At 40.3% G+C, this 7,168-nt stretch overlaps 1 protein-coding gene across 1 annotated transcript in view; it reads right to left on the bottom strand.

Moving 5' to 3' along the window:
- LOC105453551 (probable serine/threonine-protein kinase yakA) overlaps window positions 1–7,168 on the bottom strand; it is a 31,966-nt gene extending 24,798 nt beyond the window's left edge. Inside the window, exon 1 of the mRNA XM_011695606.1 lies at window positions 6,554–7,168. The gene's annotated coding sequence lies outside the window, so the exon portion shown is untranslated. The remainder of the gene's footprint in view (window positions 1–6,553) is intronic.

Raw genomic sequence — 7,168 nt, 5'->3', positions numbered from 1 at the left:
TATCCCCTGTGTGCCTTGTCGACTCAGTTATATATATATATATATAGGCACGTCCACGCAATCGACTTTCGCGCGATTAACTGCAAAATCGAAAATCCAGATCGTCGCGTCCAGCGACGCAAGAAAGCGTCCCTCAGGAACGGAATTCAGTGCAGCGAATCGCGGCGACGCGACGCGTGGCTTTTGAATTTTTAAGAATCAGGTCGCGGCACGGCACGTCAAGCGTATCGTCGTCAACGACGACATGGGGAAGACAGGGAGGCGGATCTATCGGGACGAGATTACCAATGTAAGAACACTCTTCTTTTCTCTCCCGTCAAGCTTTCCCCTCACGAGCGGCGCGGCGCGGCGGCGAACATGGCCATTAGCAGCCCCCGCGCGCTGCGTTTCGTATCGAGTACCTGTCGCTGCCTCTTGAGGATTCAATTTTCACGTTTCAGGCGAGAGCGCAACGGGTTTACCCGGTTCGGGTAAACGGCGGCGGGGAGATGTCCAAAAATTTTTCTTTTCACCCTTTTTCCTCCCTCTCCCCTCCCCCTCTCTCTTTCCCCAATTTTTTTCCGAGATAATTCGACGGTGTTCCATTTGCAACGCAATACGATTTTCCTGCCGCCGGACACGCGGTTAGTGCTGATGGAAAAGCTGACATGCGATTTGCAACAATATACGGTTTTAATCCGACAAAACGCCGTTTCGCACATCTGCGCGTCGTCGATCGGGGGATGAAATACACACGAGCTGCGTAAAGTTGGCACCCCTAAAAACGAATTTTGACAAAATCTATATGGCATTAGATTGTCCACTATTTGTCCATATTTGTCCAATAATAATAATTTTTTGTCCACTCTTGGAAAAAATTAAAAAAAGAAATTTTTTTTAACGTAAGCACCCCTAAGTGCGTTTTTTTATAAATTACATACGGGATTCGATTAGCCACAATTTGTCCATCAATAATCGTTTTTTGTCCACCTTGCTACAAAAAATTATAAACAAATAAAAAATTAGAGCAATCATTGTTTTCAAGAGTAGACAAAAAATTATTATTATTGGACAAATATGGACAAATAGTGGATAATCTAATGCCATATAGATTTGGTCAAAATTCGCACTTAGGGGTGCCAACTTCACGCAACTCCACCGATCAAAATTTATAAATTATTGGAATACAATAAAATGTACGCTATAAAAATGTCATTCGGTTTTATGGTTCACTCAATAGATTTTGATACAAGAAAACATTTTTTTTATTATAATACAGTCACATTATATATTTGTAATAATATAATCGGACAAAATTTTTCATTGAATTATACAATTCTTTCAATTTTTCATTATTTAGAACGAAGATATCCAAATATGGTTCGGAGATTTAATAATAGTAACGCATCAATGGAGGTTGCCACGAGTACTAATCGAGTTTTCACCCCGGTTAAGAATTGCGCACGCGAATCCACTCTATTTTCACTTGATCTCAGCGCTAAGAATAATATACTATATTATATAGGTTATTAAACAGAGAAAGAGAGAGAGATAGAGAGAGTCACGCTCCTAATCATTAATTGAAACTCTGTAGATGCTCCGAACTGTGTTTCACAGCGCACGAAAGTATCAAACGTACAATCAGATGCTAATATGAATTTTAATTTCAAAATATAATTAAAATATGATAAAAAATAGAAGTCTAAAAAAATATTTAAAAGATACTCTACTACATTCGTGTACCTTCTCTCAAAACTTACATTTTACTGTAATTAGTAGAAAGAAATATAATTTATCCACATAGAGATTCTATATGCAGATTACATTTCATCTATATGTATACATGTACTTTGTAAAGTATATATACACATACACTTGGAATATTTCCCTTTTTCTCGTGTAAAATATTAATACAAAACCGAGTTTACGTATGTCGTGTTTCCTCTCCTTTTTTCTTTTCTTTTTCTCGCGCGCTCTCTCCCTGACTGAAGAAATTTACTCGGGCGACCGAATATTCTCCTCGGATGTATAAACGGAGCACCGTACATAACGTGCGCCTCACAAGATGGTTAAACGAGTTGCCGCGTTTACGGCACGGCCCAGCACAGGCAGAGCGGAGCGGAGCAGAGCACGGCACAGCACGGCACGGCGCGACGCGCGGTACGTACAGGGCGGCGCGGCGCAGCGCGGCGCGACGCGACGCGACAACTCGTACACAGGGCGAGCAGAAGTGCATATCAATTTATGGAAATGAGAGAACACGCCTTGCCGCGTGGCCACGTCTCTCTCCGTAGCCCGACGACGACGACGACGACGATTTTGCGCGACAGCGCGCGTTGATGGCTATCCAATTTGGCATGCAAAGCCCGGATAGCGAGGCGCGCAAATTAGATTTCGGCGTAATTCGCGAAAACGTCGGCCAAGTCGGTTTTCCCGGGGCAGTGCGCGGTGGCGGTGAGAGACCGTCGAAATTTAGACGCGTGTACGAGTAGTGTGGAGGGTCCGCGTCCGTGCGCGGCCTGAATCGACTTAATGAAAGAAAGGGGCCGAGAGTAAATTGCACGGGACATCTCATCTCTCGGAAAAGCCGCTGAGCTAGTTTTCATCCGTGGATACTTCGATCCACTTAGGGTCGACCCTCTTATCTCGGTAAAAGTTTAACAAAATAACAACTTTTCTCTCACAGTATTTTTTTTTCTACATGTACGAAAGACGCGTGAATAATTTCGTCACGGAATCGAGCAAATTCAACAGGTTTTTGTCAGATCCGATTATTATGCGGCTTACGGTGGTGTCGTATACTCCGTCAATTTTCGTACTGCGATAAAACGTACATACACACGCGCGCGTGCACGGCATAGTGGATGGATTAAAGTTAAAAACACTCTGGAGAAAAGCGCAGCCCCGTGCGACGTACGTAATACCGGTGAATGCACGAAGCCGGTAAATAAGTGAGTCGAGCAGAATAGGGAATCCTTATACTTATGAGAGTGTCTTTTATTTCTAATTCTTTTCATTGTTAAACTTTTTTGAACTCGATCGAAGTGAGATCGCAAAAATAGTTCGTCGCTCCGCGTAAAGTGTCGAAAGCTTTAAATCTTTCCAATAAACTACGTACCTCCTTCGGAAATTATGTAAAGATCATTGATACGAGAATAACATTTCACACGCAACTTAATACTTGACGTCCCGTCGGAGGAAACCCGACGTAAATTAGTAGAACGTTAGCGAGCGGGGCGTTAGTAGAGCGAGCTGACGAGCGAGACGGTAAACGGGTTTTTAATTGAAAATGCAATTCGCGGTATTCGCCACCCCGTCGTCGCTATGTGTATACCCTGTCGACTCGGAATGAATTAGACCGGCGCGAACGAAGTGGGTCTTTCGAGCGTCTTGGCTGTCGACCGTGGAATTTACGATTCGTCTGTTGCACGTGGAAGCCAAGGAAGCCGGGAGAGAACGAACGGTAATTTTGCGGCAGCGGGACGCTTCCAAGGACGTACCCCGTGGCGACCGAGAGCAAGACTAAACAGGAAAATCAGATTCAACGACCGCTTCTCATGCGCCCATTATCATCATCCGGCGATTTCTTCGAGGAAAGCGCAAGGGGGATGTTCCACTTTTACGCCATTCATAAAATGGAAAAATTTCACGAGTCGCGAAAGAACGAATCTGAAAAGGCACAATGCATTTTATTGAACGTTATCAACTGAATTCTGTCATCTTTATAACGCTCCGCAATAGCTCCCCTCTAAAAATATTTCCGGCGAATATTTTAAACATATTTTCTCTAAATCGTCACGTTTGGAAAAAATGAAATAAAATAAAAAAAGATGGGTTAAAGGTCTGCGGTACGCGCGACGCGGTTTTGAAAATTTTTTCCTCTGCTCTTGAAATACTCGTAACAGCTGCAACGATAATATTACATAAAAGCGTAAAGGTCTTTTCCATTGTATATCCGCAAGGTATAACAATTTTTCTCTATTTAACTTATATTGCATTCTGTTCTTATATGATATCATTTTATTGTTCTTGTAAGTAATATTTTTCAATATTAAGGTAATATCTAATAATCTAATATTCGCCAATATTATTCTAAATTTTCATACATTTTCTTATTTATATTATTAATATCAATATCATTTTAGTACCAATTTTAGTACTAATAACATTTTAGTACTATTACGTTGTAAATTTAAATATTTTTAGTATATTTTAAATTTTTAGTATTTTACATACTGCGTCTCCCAAAATAATAAATAATTTCCAATTTATATGGCAATATATAATTTAAAAAAACTCGAAATGGATCTTCTAAATTTTCAAACACGCCTGCCTCTTTGTCACAGAATCTTCTCTTTCAACGTGCAAAATATATACATAACAAAATGAAGTTTTCGCGTACAAAGAACAGTCACTTTTGTACCGTGTAAAATTGTCCCGCGCGATTTCTCCGCAGAGGCGGCATGCTCCGCAGGGAGACTAACTTGTCTCGTCTCTATTTCCTGGCTCATCAAAGTTGTACGTATCGCGATTCAAGGTGCACACTCCTCGGACGGACGAACTCCGGAAATATAATCTCCGAATGCGACAGTGCGTTTCAGTTTCGTTTCCGCGAATGTCAGTTTGACTTCCAATTCCGGCGAAGTGCGCGAACATGGATACAATTTGGAGCTTAATTCAATGACGCAGTTTCGGAAGCTCCGAAAATTTCCAGTTCTCCTGCAGTCATTCGAGTTATTCCTTCTTTTCCACGGACAAATTTTAATGTGTCGACTACTAATGAGTTACTCAAGACTTTAATTCGTCATTGCATTGCACCTATACAGGATCATAGAAGATGCATGTGATTCTTCATAAAATAAAGAGGCATTTTTTTAAACACAATATAAAAGAAGAAATAAATTGATTCTTATAGTGTGTTCTTAGTGTACAATAATTTATAAATAATATGCTAAAGATTCATCTCTCCATCCGCTCATCTTACATTCAATATAGATATTCGATGTTTTAAAAGTTTCTCTCTTTAGTATGCAAGCTTGATTTTTAATAAGTACGTTTATGTAAACAGGGTACTTCGACTCTTTTAATTGCCAGGATAAATTTAATTCCATCTAAAGAATATCGTTCAAAGGAGGGGGATCCCTTAATTGCTCAGAGTAGCGTACGTATTAACGTGGTCGATCCGCAATAGGTACTCATGCATATAATGATAAGTACCATTACACGACGTGGCAGGTAAGCGAAGATACGCTTTGCGAGAATCGTAGCTCTATCGAACTTGGTAAAGTTATTTCGATGATACAATTCCAAGTTCTGCATCGAGCTTGCGAGAGCCGTCTACCGCACGGTAACGTGATTTGAAGTAGTGTAATCCCGAGCTGAGCATCTACGTGTGGAAACGAAATGCGACAGTAATTTACGTCTACACGTAGATTATACATGTAAAATGTGATTCGATGCATTATTCATATAAACGTCGCTTGCAATTGAAAGGTTTGCTTGTAACAGCGATCCAATTTATTTGTTAAAAACTTCCGGAAATTAATCTTAGAACGAGCGAATTAAACTTGGAATAAAATAAAAAGATATATATTTTTTAAAAATTAGTAAAAATTATTATGATTAAAATTCGACTGCCAAACTAATTTCAGCATTGAGCTTAAATCTAGTAAATTATTTTAATACTTTACTGTTTTTTTAATGCCTTATAATTTTATTGTTTCTTTAATGTCTTCAATACTTAGCAAAATTCTTCTTAATCAGGTGAATAAAACTGTCACCCATTAAATGGATGACGAGGCCTTGGCAGAAATTTACGCGTCACCTCACATGGCAGTCAAAGTGTTTGATATCAGTACATAAATCAAAAGTTAAATTCCAGAATTCTCTTGAAAATTAAACATACGTTAAATTTCCTCAGGCTTTGTACAGAGCCCAATGTTGCATTTATACTTTTAATTGTGAGTACTTTTACTTTTAATGCTCTCTTAAATTAAAATCTTTACTGCAAGGAATTAAACATGATTTGTAAAATAATATTGCATCTGCATTTCGAGATACAGACGGTTGTAATGACTCCTTCGCAGCTCCTCTGTCGGGGTGATATCTCAAAAAATAACAAAATTACACCCTTGACTAGCTGCAAAAATACAAGTAGCAGTAGCTTCACAGTTTTTCAAGTTCGTTTCAAGAAACGAAAAGCAAAGAGATTAAACGACGTTAAAAAAATTGAATTATCTCATAATAGAGCATTGGATATTGTATTATATAAATATTATTATATTGTTTTAGTCTCTGAGATACAAATGAAATTAAAAGACGAGTTGAACATCAGTGCGAGCAAAATACAAGCAAATAAATCCAAAAGTTTGCTTTTATACATATAGATCTGTCTTTCTCAGATTTTAGATTCTTAATTTATGGGTGCCAGAGACACGATGTTACAGTTACATCATTGAAAGTAAATAGCATCCCGTTATCTAACGAGAAGGGAAGTAAATTACAACGAGCCTTGCCTATTTTATCTCTACTGCAATTTCCCCGTTGCAACTGATAAGAGTGCATCGTTACTCACTTAGTAATGCGCTCATACGAAGTCTGCGCGGAGTCGATGAACTTGAAATTCTAAAGTTAAATTTATTCGTAAAAGTGACGCGACGTAAAATCGCGATTTCGCTCGAACGATCAGCCCACGTCGGCGAACTGATGGATCACAGCGCGGAGTAACGTTCTCTCATTGATATGAAGATTTTTATTGACAGGCACGGCCGATGCCGTGGAGGCGCGAGCGGTGAAGCGTCTCGGGAAAAAATCGCGGCGATCCAACGAACACGCGAACTCGCGGCACCCTCCGATACGCCGGCCTATTATCGACCGCGAGACCAAAAAAAAAAGCGAGAGATTCTCTCACCGGGCTGTCGGAATCGAGATAAAATTTAATCTGTTCGTCGTCGGAAGAAAAAAAAAAGAAGAGACGTTCGGTGGGAATGGATGAGACGCGCGAAAGAGTCGAGCGCGATCGGTTTAGCCTGCCGTCCCGGCGGTCCTCTCGCCTTCGCGGAGCATCGCTCTCGATGCCAAGCGCAATTAGCGTCAACGCGAACTGCTGTGAACTTTACGGGAACGGATCGAGAAGCGGTATATGAGGAGACACGCGACGCGCGAACACACGGTGCGACGCTCGTCGACG

This window comes from Wasmannia auropunctata, unplaced genomic scaffold, assembly GCF_000956235.1.
Source record: "Wasmannia auropunctata unplaced genomic scaffold, wasmannia.A_1.0 LD335998.1, whole genome shotgun sequence".
NCBI lineage: Eukaryota > Metazoa > Arthropoda > Insecta > Hymenoptera > Formicidae > Wasmannia > Wasmannia auropunctata.
Note: the sequence above shows the minus strand (reverse complement) of the source record. Positions and strands in the feature narration are given on the sequence as shown.